A 14,932-nucleotide genomic window follows, 5' to 3' on the forward strand; every position below is an offset into this window, starting at 1 on the left:
TGTTTCTATTGCTCTAATCACTCAGGAAATTACAAGTACTTTGGGTGTGTGAGTCACAAATGAAGGTTGAAGACCAAATATATCAATATATCTTATTATGTACATCTTGTTATAAATTATTATATCATATCCCACAAAGAAGTTTTGCATGTATATAAGGTTCTTTAAAAAATTATCTAATTATTTAATAGTGTATTAAACTTTTTAATGGGCATGTTCATACACAAATGTTGCAGAGTAGGAGTTATTTTACTTTTCTTCACTGTGATGAAAATGCTGTAATGTGAGAAAAAGCAGCCTGTGTAAATTGAGCCTGGATTGACTTAGACTCAAGGTCTCTGGCAAAAAGAGGCCAGAGCCTACAGAGGGCTGAACAAGCAGGGAAACGACTGTGAAGTTAGAGCATACATTTCATCTGGATTTTAAAGAAATTTGAATAATTAAAAAAATATTTATTTATTTGGCTGTGCTGAGTCTTAGTTGTGGCATGCGGGACCTTTGATCTTTGATCTTTGTTGCATCGTGTAGCTCTTTAGTTGCAGCGTGCAGGGTCAAATTCTCTGACCAGGGAATGAATCTAGGCCCTCTACACTGGGAGCTCAGAGTCTGAGCCAATGGACCACAAAGGAAGTCCCAAATATGAGTAATTTTTGTTATGACACATGCAGGTTCTAGAATTTTTTTCTCCCCTTGAATAAAAATTAGCCTTTAACAATACTACATCTTTTGAGATTAATTTCACATCTAAAGTTTCCTAATCTTTCAGAGTAAAATGACTAAGGTCTAGCTTCTCTGAATAAATCCAGATTTCCTGGGTAAAAGCTTCACGGAAACAGACCTAAGAGATTCCACATGCCTCACTACAAGGGTACATACTAGTGTTTCTAGAAGAATAACTTCAAAGTGGAAGTGAGATTGTATTTTCTTTTTATAATAGTTCCAGATAGGAGAGTTGAAGTAAAACCGAGAATGGGAATTTAGGAATTGATGTTGATTTCAAGAGTGATGTTCTATAAAGTAAGCGCCCAAGAAAGTGAAAGAATTGTGAAGCTAGATGATTTTAGAACTAAAATAGAAGTCATACATGATAATAGGCTAAGGAAGCATGAAATTAGAAAAATAACTCAGATTTATGAGCAATTGGGAAGATAAGAGAAACATGCAGCATGATTCAAGATGATATCTAAGATTTTCTACTTTGAGAGACATTAAAGATTTCTCATTACTTTGCTTTGTTATTTCTCAGATGATTTAAAATATCTGTTTTCTGATGTGATGATAAAAAATCAGATAAGAGTGAGAGAGAGCAAACCAAGTTGCCTCCTTATGTGAATTTGGAACATGTTGGTTTATATAACCTGAAATTTTCTTGAATGGTAAAAAAAAAAAAACAACCTCAGATGTTAGTGTAATCAAAAAAAAAAAAAAGAACAAACCCAGCATCATCACAAAAGTTAGCTCCATTTTAGGTTTTCAAGGTCAAGTGATAGAGAAAGAAGGATTTAAGAATATGTATAACATTGATCAAGGGGAAGTGGATTAGAAAATCCATATTTGACTAAGGAATACAGGAAAATCAGACTGAGTTGAGTGCCCACACATCAAAAAAAAAAAAAAAAAAAGAATGAACAGAGGGATGAAATGAAGTGAGGAATTGAAAGATCTCTGCCTGTGTTTTCCAAAAAAACAAAGAGAGAGTTTTTATTGTAAGAAATTTAGGATATCTCAAAGCATTAAAAATTTCCCTTGTCTGTTATATTATCTCTTACGATTCTTGGTAGTTAGTAGTAGTCAGGAAACTTCAGAAACTCTCAAAAGGAGGAAGTTAGTATTAAATGGCTGAAATCGTGATGGCAAATTGTATCTTAAGGCACATGAATGAGAGTGCATGTGGGAGAACAGGGGTAAAATGATCTTTGAGGGGGTGGTTGTGTTCTGGTGGTTTGTAAGAACATGACTCTCCGTAGTCTAACAAAGACATAACGTACCATAAAGGAACAAACCCCCTTCCTCTTTCCCAGTGACTCTTCAAAAGTCTGCCTAATGGAAAAATTTTATGTGCCTTGCTTGTGAAGTGTAATCCTACTGAAATACATAATTTTGCTAGGACTAATCAAACTTTCTGTTCTAATGTTTAAATTTCTGTTCAACTGAATCTTTCTTCTGAGTTCCAAATGAGTAGGTCTTGCTGTCTCATTTGGAGATATTTTTTTAAAAATTTATTTTAAATTTAATTTTTGTTTATATTGTGGCAGCTTCCCTGATAGCTCAGTTGGTAAAGAATCTACCTGTGATGCAGGAGACCCTGGTTTGATTCCTGGGTCAGGAAGATCCACTGGAGAAGGGATAGGCTACCCATTCCAGTTTTGTAGTATAGTTGACTTACCCAGGGATTGAACTTGTGCCTTCTACAGGTCTCCTGCATTGCAGGCTGATTCTTTACCACTGAGCCACTGGGGAATGGCTGGAGATACTCTGGGGTAGGAAATGGAAACCCAGTCCAGTATGCTTGCCTGGAAATCCCATGGACAGAGGAGACTGGCAGGCTACAGTCCATGAAGATCACAAGAATCAGATATTATAAGAGTCAGTGACTAAACAACATAGTTGGTGTATAATATTTTGTTATAACATTTTAAGTGTACTGCAAAGCGATTTAGTTATACATATACATATAGTCATTCTTTTTAGATTCTGTTCCCATGTAGATTATTACAGAATATTGAGTAAAGTTCCCTTATTTGAAGATCTTAAAGAAGCATTTCAAGCTTAACATGTTGAATGCCCTAGATTTTACTAAAAACCGCTTTTTCTAGTGCTTCCATTTCAGTAAATGGCTTCAATCACCATGTAAACAGGTGCTCAACTCATAAAGAATCATTCTCAACAAATTTCCTTGCTTTACTTCCTGTTTTCTGCTGGTCTTTGACTATTGATAGCAATGTTATTGGCTAGAAATGCTTAGGGACATTCACCTGGGAACCTGGCAAGTTTTATAGTCTATAAACTTTTATAGACTATAAACTATAGACTTCTCCCCTTTCAGAACTAATGCTGTGGCTGGATTGACCCTTGGGATCCTTATAATTGTAAGATACCTTTCCCTGGTGGCTCAGATGGTAAAGAATCTGCCTGCAATGCAGGAGACCTGAGTTTGATCCCTTGGTTGATCCCTGGGTTGGGAAGTTTCCCTGAAAAAGGGAATGGCTACCCACTCCAGTATTCTTGCCTGGAGAATTCCATGAACAGAAGAGTTCCATGAACAGGCAGGCTACAGTCCACAGGAATAAATCTAACCAAAGAGGTAAAAGACCTGTGCTCAGAAAACTGTAAGATACCGTGGAAAGAAATTGAAGGTGACACAAGCAGATGGAAAGATATGCTGAGATCATGAATTGGAAGAATAGCCATTGTTAAAATAACCATTATACCCAGGGCAACCTACAGATTGAATACAATCCCTATCGAAATGCCAATGATATTTTTCATCAAACTAGAACAAATAGTTCAAAAATTGGTATGGAAGCACAAAAGACTCTGAATATCCAAAACAATCTTGAGAAAGAAGGGTGGTATAAATCTTCCTGATTTCAAACTATATTAAAAAACTATAGTAATCAAAACAGTAGGATATTGGCATAAAAACAGACACAGAAATCAATGGAAAAGGACAGAAAGCCCAGAAATGAACCCATGCTTATATGGTCAGTTAATCTAAACAAAAGAGGCAATAGCATCTAATGGGAAAAGACAGTCTCTTTAGTAAATGTTGGGAAAACTGGATCACTATATGCAAAAGAATCAAACTGAACTACTTTCTCACATCATGTTCAGTTCAGTTCAGTTGCTCAGTCGTGTCTGACTCTTTGTGACCCCATGGACTGCAGCATGCCAGGCCTCCCTGTTCATCACCAACTCACAGAGTTTACTCAAACTCATGTCCACTGAGTTCGTGATGCCATCCAACCAGTTCATCCTTTGTTGTTTGCTTCTCCTCCCACCTTCATTCTTTCCCAACATGAGGTCTTTTCAAATGAGTCAGTTCTTCGAATCAGGTGGCCAAAGTATTGGAGTTTCAGCTTCAGCATCAGTCCTTCCAATGAACACCCAGGACTGATTTCCTTTAGGATGGACAGATTGGATCTCCTTGCTGTCCAAGGGACTCTCAAGAGTCTTCTCCAATACCACAGTTCAAAAGCATCAATTCTTTGGCACTCAGCTTTCTTTATAGTCCAACTCTCATATCCATACATGACTACTGGAAAAACTGTAGCCTTGACTAGACAGACCTCTGTTGGCAAAGTAATGTCTCTGCTTTATAATAAGCTGTCCAGGTTGGTCATAACTTTTCTTCCAAAGAGCAAGCACCTTTTAATTTCATGACTGCAGTTACCATCTGAAGTGATTTTGGAACCCTCCAAAATTAAATCTGTCACTGTTTCCATTCTTTCCCCATCTATTTGCAATGAAGTGATGGGACTAGATGCCATGATCTTAGTTTTCTGAATGTTGAGCTTTAAGTCAACTTTTTCACTCTCCTCTTTCACTTTCATCAAGAGGCTCTTTAGTTATTCTTCACTTTCTGCCATAAGGGTGGTGTCATCTGCATATCTGAGGTTATTGATATTTCTTCTGGCAATCCTGATTCTAGCTTGTGCTTCCTCCAGCCCAGCGTTTCTCATGATATACTCTGCATATAAGTTAAATAAGCAGGGTGACAATATACAGCCTTGATGTACTCCTTTCTCTATTTGGAACCAGTCTGTTGTTCCATGTCCAGTTCTAACTGTATCCTGACCTGCATACAGATTTCTCAGTAGGCAGGCAGGTGGTCTGGTATTCCCATCTCTTGAAGAATTTTCCACAGTTTTTCACAGACTGTGATCCACACAGTCAAAGGCTATGGCATAGTCAATAAAGCAATATTATATGTTTCTCTGGAACTCTCTTGCTTTTTTGATGATCCAACGGATGTTGGCGGTTTGATGCCTGTTTTTTCTGAATTTTCTAAATCTATTTTGAACATCTGGAAGTTCACGGTTCATGTACTGTTGAAGCCTGGCTTGGAGAATTTTGACCATTCCTTTGCTAGCGTGTGAGATGATTGTAATTGTGCACTAGTTTGAGCATTTTTATGGCAGAAGGCAAAGAAGAACTAAAGAGCCTCTTGATGAAAGTGGAAGAAGAGAGTGAAAAAGCTGGCGTAAAGCTCAACATTCAGAAAACTAAGATCATGGCATCTGGTCCCATCACCTCATGGCAAATAGATGGGAAAACAGTGGAAACTGTGGCAGACTTAACTTTTTTGGGCTCCAAAATCACTGCAGATGATGACTGCAGCCATGAAATTAAAAGACACTTGCTCCTTGGAAGGAAAGTTATGACCAACCTAGACAGCATGTGAAAAAGCAGAGGCATTGCTTTGCCAACAAAGGTCAATCTAGTCAAGGCTATAGTTTTTCCAGGAGTCATGTATGGATATGAGAGTTGGACTATAAAGAAAGCTGAGCACTGAAGAATTTGTGGTTTTGAACTGTGGTATTGGAGAAGACTCTTGAGAGTCCCTTGGACTACAAGGAGATCCAACCAGTCCATCCTAAAGGAAATCAGTCCTGGGTGTTCACTGGAAGGACTGATGTTGAAGCTGAAACTCCAATACTTTGGCCACCTGATTCGAAGAACTGACTCATTTGAAAAGACCCTGATGCTGGGAAAGATTGAAGGTGGGAGGAGAAGGGAATGACAGAGGATGAGATGGTTGGATGGCATCACTGACTCAATGGACATGACTTTGAGTAGACTCTGTGAGTTGGTGATGAACAGGGAGGCCTGGTGTGCTGCAGTCCATGGGGTCACAAAGAGTTGGACACAACTGAGCGATTGAACTGAACTTGAGCATCCTTTGGCATTGCCTTTCTTTGAGATTGGAATGAAAACTGACCTTTTCCAACCCTGTGGCCACTGCTGAGTTTTCCAAATTTGCTAGCATATTGAGTGCACCAGTATGTACAAAACACCATGTACAAAAAATAAACTCAAAATGTGGACCAAAGGCTTAAATGTAAGACCCGATACCATAAAAACTCCTCGAGGAAAACATAGGCAATATGCTCTTTGATATTGGTTGACACTATATTTTTGATATGTCTTTTTAAGCAAGGGAAACGAAAATAGACAATGAGAATATATGAAACAAAAAAGCTTTTGTAGGGTGAAGGAAACTATCAACAAGACAAAAAGGTGGAAATTTGGAAAATTTTTATCTGATAAAGGATTAATATGTAAAATATGTGCATAACTCATGAAACTCAACATTGAAGAAACCAACTCAAAAAAATAAGCAGAAGACCTAATTGGATATTTTTAAAAGAAGATATACAGATGGCTAATAGACACATGATCAATCAACATCACTAATCATCATGGAGATGTAAACAACCTGGAGGGGTGGGATGGGGAGGGGGGTGGGATGGGGAGGGAGGTGGGAAGGAAGTTCAAGTGGGAGGGGACATAGGTAAACCTATGGCTGATTCATGTTGATGTTTGGTAGAAACCAACACAATACTGTAAAGCAATTATCCGTTAATTAGAAAGATACAATTACAAAAAAAAAAAAAAAAAAAAACAACAACACAAGATATCACCTCTAGTTTACTCTGAACCCTTTGACTCTGAGAAACCTATTGCCATATATCAGTGTGTTCTTTACTTGCTCCCTCAAAAGAGGAAGCTGTCGGTCCCCACCGAATCACTGGATTGCGGCTGTGGTTTTCATTCCGTTTGTCCATTCTGGTTTCATCACCTCTGTAGTGGGTACGCATTGTTTCTTTTCCTTCCTCTTGCCAACTCTTTTTTGAGTGTGGTCCAGTCATGATTTCCATACTAGATACAGTCTTACTCCCTGTTAGGCTATTTTTTAAAATTTTCTGTCAGTTGCTATTAATCAGTGGCTTTTTACATGATGAAATGTCCTTCTTTTCTCAGAGGGCTATAATTTGGTAGGTAACAGTATGGGCTATGTGCTGTATCACCTAGATCTGAATGCTAGCATACTCTCTGTGGGAGCTCTGGCCAAGTTTTTAACTTTTCAAAGGCGTGGGTATGTTATTTGTAATGGTGGGAAGATAATAGTACATACTTTGTTTTGTGAAAATCATGGAAGTTAATTTCTGTTCAGTACTTAGGATAATCCCTGGTCTAATCAATTAATGTGAACTATCACCACTTTAGAGGCATTTTGAAATAATGTTTCAAGATTATTACAGCTGGCATGAACTGGTTCATATTCTCCCAGGTGCATTGCTTAGGTTACTTATATTAACTTTTTTTTTTTTTTTGACCAAAGAAGTTTAAAAAAATCTTTCTCCACAAACTCTCTGTAGCAGTCTAAATCTTTGTGTGTGTATTTTTAAATAAAGCATTTTGTTATTTGATGAATCCCTGAAGTATTTTCAACTTTAGAAACTGTTGATGTAGTCTAGTTTCTTCATTAATGTGGAGGGCACATTTTTTAAATTTATTTTTTAAATTGAAGGATAATTGCTTTACAGAATTTTGTTGTTTTCTGTCAAACCTCAACATGAATCAGCCATAGGTATACATATATCCCCTCCCTTTTAAACCTCCCTCCCATCTTCCTCCCCATCCCATCCCTCTAGGTTGATATGGAGCCCCTGTTTTATTTCTGAGCCATACAGCAAATTCCCATTGGCTATCTACTTCACATATGGTAATGTAAGTTTCCATGTTACTCTCTCCATACATCTCCCCCTCTCCTCCCTTCTCCCCATGTCCATAAGTCTGTTTTCTATGTCTGTTTCTCCACTGCTGCCCTGCAGATAAATTCTTCAGAAACATTTTTCTAGATTCTGTATATATGTGTTAGTATACAATATTTATCTTTCTCTTTCTGACTTACTTCACTCTGTATATTAGGCTCTAGGTTCATCCACCTCATTAGCACTGACTCAAATGCATTCCCTTTTATGGCTGAGTAATATTCCATTGTGTATATGTACCTCTACTTTTTTATCCATTCATCTGTTGATGGACATCTAGGTTACTTCCATGTTCTAGCTATTGTAAATAGTGCTTCAGTGAACAATGGGATACATGTGTCTTTTTCAATTTTGGTTTCTTCAGGGTATATGCCTAGGATTGGGATTGCTGGGTCATATGCTGGTTTTATTCCTAGTTTTTTAAGGAATCTCCATACTGTCTTCCATAGTGGCTGTACCAATTCACATTCCCACCAACAGGGACACATGGTTTTGAGCTGCTATAACTAGTCTGTAAGACAAGCCAAATTTGCTTCATTCTCTTGTTTATAATGGCTATCTTCTTCAAAACAGAGTCTTGAGTAAGATGCCTTTGTTTAAAATTTCCAAACCAATATGAATCCTTCTTGGAAGCTAATTTTAAAATACCTTATACTTGCTTTGCTTAATTGACCATCATTGAAATGGAGTTTGTTAGTCTGTTATGAATACCTGTTGTCCTTTAAATAATATGCATTTATACCTCTTTTTCAATCTTTGAGAAGTCTAATTCTTGTTTCCTGAAGATGTGCAGAGCTGTCCAGTGACTTGAGCATGCCATCAACCTGCTAATTTGAAATTTTGTAGCATTGATTCAATTCATGAATATTAAACATTAGTCTTGGTTGGCTTTTTACTTCCAAATTGCTTGAGTGATCCTGCATTTTGGTCTCATTTGCATGATTTCAGTTTAGGAACATTTGTGCAATATTTAACTTATATGCAGAGTACATCATGAGAAACGCTGGGCTGGAAGAAGCACAAGCTGGAATCAAGATTGCTGGGAGAAATATCAATAACTTCAGATATGCAGATGACATCACCCTTATGGCAGAAAGTGAAGAAGAACTAAAAAGCCTCTTGATGAAAGTGAAAGAAGAGAGTGAAAAAGTTGGCTTAAAGCTCAACATTCAGAAAACGAAGATCATGGCATCTGGTCCCATCACTTCATGGGAAATAGATGGGGAAACAGTGGAAACAGTGTCAGACTTTATTTTTGGGGGCTCCAAAATCACTGCAGATGGTGATTGCAGCCATGAAATTAAAAGACACTTACTCCTTGAAAGAAAAGTTATGACCAACCTAGATAGCATATTCAAAAGCAGAGACATTACTTTGCCAACAAAGGTCCGTCTAATCAAGGCTATGGTTTTTCCAGTGGTCATGTATGGATGTAAGAGATGGACTGTGAAGAAAGCTGAGTGCCAAAGAATTGATGCTTTTGAACTGTGATGTTGGAGAAGACTCCTGAGAGTCCCTTGGACTGCAAGGAGATCCAAAAAGTCCATTCTGAAGGAGATCAGCCCTGGGTGTTCTTTGAAGGGAATGATGCTAAAGCTGAAGCTCCAGTACTTTGGCCACCTCATGCGAAGAGTTGACTCATTGGAAAAGACTCTGATGCTGGGAGGGATTGGGGGCAGGAGGAAAAGGGGATGACAGATGATGAGATGGCTGGATGGCATCACCAACTCAATAGACATGTGTTTGAGTGAACTCCGGGAGTTGGTGACGGACTGGGAGGCCTGGCGTGCTGCAATTCATGGGGTCACAAAGAGTTGGACATGACTGAGCGACTGAACTGAACTGAACTCAACTGTGCAAAAGAAACTGTTTTCCTGCACAGTAATAACAACAAAGATGGTGACCACTCATACAACACAACTTACACTGGCATGGCCCATGATAGTTTTCAAAGTTCCTTGAAATAACTTGGTTAATTTTATTTTCATGGTCCCTCATTGAGGAAGGGGAAAAGAAAGACAAGAATTGTTCTTAGGGATAAAGTCCAAGTTTTGACATACACTGTCAGGACTGTCGGTGTGTCAGACACACTAAACAAAAGATTTGGATAATGAATCAGAGAAAACCTTTAAAACCATCTTAGGAATTAGTCTACGGGGCACCCATACTTGTCAGCCACTCCTCTCTTCAGCCTTTTCCAGTTTTTATTTGCCAACGTCAACGTCCTACAGACTCAGTATTTCTCAGCTTCTGAGATGACTTGAGAAATCATAAAGGACATCAGCTTCTCTGATTTGTAGGGTTGAAATCAATTTTGCTGCAAAAAAGCCTGATATCTACAGTATAAGTTAACTTGCAATGTCTATGACTTTTTAAAATCTTTATCTTATGATCATAAGACCCTTTCCAATACACTCATTTTTCATCCATTTAATATGATTAGGTTTCTGACTCAGGCTTTGTGCCCATGAGTCTGGCTCTGGTTTCTTGCTGAATTTTTGACCCTGTGCTGAAAACTATTCAATTGACCCACAATCCTATCCTTTCTAGGGCTTCCCAGGTAGTACTAATGGTAAAGAACCCATCTGCCAGTGGAGGAGATGCAGGAGACATGGGTTTGATCATGCATGGGTCAGGAAGATCCCTTGGAGGAACACATGGCAACCCACTCCAGTATTCATGCCTGGAGAATCTCATGAACAGAGGAGTGGCAGGCTACGGTCCATAGGGTTGCAGAGTCAGACACAACTGAAGTGATCTTTACTTGTACCTATCCTTTTTTCAAGCCATTACTTTGGCAGTTCTCTGTACCTACACACAAGCGTTATCAAGGCTCTCAGTGCTATTACTTGTCTGATTTCAAGTCTGACCAAGGTGTGAACATTCTCCTGCTGAATCATGACTCCAGATTTTGTTTTCCTTAGAGATGGACAATATGTCAACCATGGTCCTACCCATTTTGATTTTTTTTTTTTTTTATGTTTGCTTGATATGCAGGAGTCACTCAGCTTGTTTCTAGATTTCTTTCAGAGGGAGTTATTGCATGTGTAGCTGTAGATTTGGTGTGTCCATGGAAGGAAGTGTGTTAAGGAACCTCTTATAACACTGTCTTGAACCAGAATCTGATAGCTGTTTTATTCTTAAATTTCACTTGTGACATCAGTCTATTTTGATCTTGTACTTTTCACATTTTTTCTTTTTGTTTTTTTTTTGCAACCAGACATTTCTTCCAGAAATATCATACATATACTACGATCTTACTGGCTAAATGCTACATAACTCATTGACTTCATCTGTCAGCATTATTCCAAAGCCATGTACTTCTTATATTTTCAAAGTCTGTCATTTGATGTTAGGGTATTATTTTCTAGAGTATAAGGGAGTCTTTCTTGTTAGCTCTTTTTCTTAGCATGTTTGACTAATTTGTAACTTTGTAGCACATTATGAGTTATCTTTCTATTTTTTATTTTTGGACCTACCCCACGGGTATGTGGGATCTTAGTTCTCATACCAAGGGTTGAACTTGTGCCCCCTGCAATGGAAGCCTGGAGTCCTAACCAGGCTTGCTTGTTGCTGCTGCTGTTGCTAAGTTGCTTCAGTCGTGTCCGACTCTGTGCGACCCCATAGACGGCAGCCCACCAGGCTCCACCGTCCCTGGGATTCTCCAGGCAAGAACACTGGAGTGGGTTGCCATTTCCTTTTCCAATGCATGAAAGTGAAAAGTGAAAGTGAAGTCGCTCAGTCATGTCCGACTCCTAGTGACCCCATGGACTGCAGCCCACCAGGCCTCTCCGTCCATGGGATTTTCCAGGCAACAGTACTGGAGTGGGTTGTCATTGCCTTCTCCGAACCAGGCTTACTTACTGCCATGGAAATCCCCTATTCAGTTACTTTGTATGAACTCCTGGCTTCTCTTTCTGCTTGGTTTTTCAGATGTAGCAACTATTGCACATTAGTCATTCCTGTTTTTGCTCCAGAAATTTTCCTCCAGAATTACTTGTCTTACCATTTCTGTATCAATTATTTAGTTCTACAAAACAGAACAAGGAAATACCTATGCTTGGAAATGCATATATTCTTACTGAAAGAAGAAAAGACAAATATTAATGTACATATCATAATAATACATTTGTTTTCCAAAGTCAGTTAAAAATAAACAAGGCTTGAGGGGAAGGGATAGTTAGGGAGTTTGGGATGGACATGTATACACTGCTATATTTAAAGTGCACAACCACCAAGTATCTACTCTACAGTACAGGAAACTCTGCTCAATGTTATATGGCAGCCTGGTTGGGAGGGTAGAGTTCGGGGGAGAGTGGATACGTGTATATATGTGGCTGAGTTCCTTTGGTGTTCACTTGAAACTATTACAACATGTTTGTTAACTGGCTATAACCCAGTACAAAATAAAAAGTTTTTAAAAAAATAAGCAAGTCTTATATATTCACATTTTATATTGGAAATATAAATTGCTTCCTTTTGTATCATTATAAATTAATAAATTTTTATACATTCAAATATTTCTAATTTATCATCATAATATAAGTACATTATGTATATATATAACTATTTTAATATCTATTTATCTATCCTTGTTATTAATTAACTTAAGGATAATAAATCCTTATTACCAAATTCAGACTTAAATGAAGAAAGTAGGGAAAACCACTAGGCCAGTCAGGTATGACCTAAATCAAATCCCTTATGATTATACAGTGAAAGTGAGAAATAGATTCAAAGGATTAGATATGATAGAGTGCCTGAAGAACTGTGGATGGAGGTTCGTAACATTGTACAGGAGGCAGTGATCAAGACCATCCCCAAGAAAAAAAAATGCAAAAAGGCAAATGGTTGTTTGAGGACACCTTACAAGTAGCTGAGAAAAGAAGAGAAGCGAAAGGCAAAGGAGAAAAGGAAAGATATAAGCATCTGAATGCAGAGTTCCAAAGAATAGCAAGGAGAGATAAGAAAGCCTTCCTCAGTGAACAATACAAAGAAACAGGAAAACAATAGAAGGGGAAAGCCTAGAGATCTCTTCAAGAAAATTAGAGACACCAAGGGACAATTCATACAAAGATGGGCACAATAAAGGACAGAAATGGTAGGGACCTAACAGAAGCAGAAGATATCAAGAAGAGGTGGCAAGAATACACAGAAGAACTGTACAAAAAAGATCTTCATGACCCAGATAACCACGATGGTGTGGCCACTCACCTATAATCAGACATCTTGGAGTGCGAAGTCAAGTGGGCTTTAGTAAGCATCACTACGAAAAAGCTAGTGGAGGTGATGGAATTCCAGCTGAGCTATTTCAAATCCTAAAAGATGATGCTGTTAAAGTGTTAGGCTCTTGGATCACAGCCATTCTGACTGGCGTGAAATGGTACCTCATAGTGGTTTTGATTTGCATTTCTCTGATAATGAGTGATGTTGAGCATCTTTTCATCCAAAAGTCTACAAGCAATAAATGCTGGAGAGGGTGTGGAGAAAAGGGAACCCTCTTACACTGTTGGTGGGAATGAAAACTAGTACAGCTACTATGGAGAACAGTGTGGAGATTCCTTAAAAAACTGGAAATGGAACTGCCATATGACCCAGCAATCCCACTGCTGGGCATACACACTGAGGAAACCAGAAGGGAAAGAGACATGTGTACCCCAATGTTCATAGCAGCACTGTTTATAATAGCCAGGACATGGAAGCAACCTAGATGTCTATCAGCAGATGAATGGATAAGAAAGCTGTGGTACATATATACAATGGAGTATTACTCAGCCATTAAAAAGAATACATTTGAATCAGTTCTAATGAAGTGGATGAAACTGGAGCCTATTATACAGAGTGAAGTAAGCCAGAAAGAAAAACACCAATACAGTATACTAACGCATATATATGGAATTTAGAAAGATGGTAACAATAACCCTGTATACGAGACAGCAAAAGAGACAGTGATGTATAGAACAGTCTTTTGGACTCTGTGGGAGAGGGAGAGGTGGGATGATTTGGGAGAATGGCATTGAAATATGTATAATATCATACATGAAACGAGTTTCCAGTCCAGGTTTGATGCACGATACTGGATGCTTGGGCTGGTGCACTGGGACGAGAGATGGTATGGGGAGGGAGGAGGGAGGAGGGTTCAGGATGGGGAACACATGTATACCTGTGGCAGATTCATTTTGATATATGGCAAAACCAATACAATATTGTAAAGTTAAATAAAATTAAAAAAAAAAGTGTTAGGCTCAATATGCCAACAAATTTGGAAAACTCAGCAGTGGCCAGAAGACTGGAAAAGGTCAATTTTCTTTCCAATACCAAAGAATGTTCAAACTACTGTGCAATTGCACTCATCTCACACGCTAGCAAAATAATGCTCAAAATTCTCCAAGCGAGGCTTCAACAGCATGTGAACCAAGAGCTTCCAAATGTTCAAGTTGGATTTAGAAAAGGCAGAGGAATCAGAGATCAAATTGCCAACCTTCAATGGATCATAGAAAAAGCAAGAGAATTCCAGAAAAAACATTTGCTTCTGCTTCTTGACTATGCTAAAGCTTTTGATTGTGTGTATCACAACAAACTGGAAAATTCTTCAAGAGATGGGAATATCAGACCACCTTGCCTGCCTCCTGAGAAACCTGTATGCAGATCAAGAAGCAATAGTCAGAACTGGACATGAAACAACAGACTGGTTCCAAATAGGGAAAGGAGTATGTCAAGGTGTATATTGTTACCCTGCTTATTTAACTTATATGCAGAGGACATCATGTAAAATGCCAGGCTGGATGAAGCACAAGCTGGAATCAAGATTGCCAGGAGAAATATCAGTAACCTCAGGTATGCAGGTGACACCACCCTTATGGCAAAAAGTGAAGAAAAACTAAAAAAAAAAAAAAAAAGAAAAACTAAAGAGCCCCTTGATGAAATTGAAAGAGGAGAGTGAAAAAGTTGACTTAAAGCTCAACATTCAGAAAACTAAAATCATGGCATCTGGTCCCATCACTTCACGGGAAATAGGGAAACAATGGAAACAGTGAGAGACTTTATTTTGGGGGACTCCAAAATCACTGCAGATGGTGACTGCAGCCATGAAATTAAGATGCTTGCTCCTTGGAAGAAAAGCTGTGACCGACCTATTTCAGTTCAGTTGCTCA

Source organism: Bos grunniens, chromosome 5 (assembly GCF_055505025.1).
Source record: "Bos grunniens cultivar Pamir isolate PY7600 chromosome 5, Bosgru_T2T1.0, whole genome shotgun sequence".
Taxonomy (NCBI): domain Eukaryota; kingdom Metazoa; phylum Chordata; class Mammalia; order Artiodactyla; family Bovidae; genus Bos; species Bos grunniens.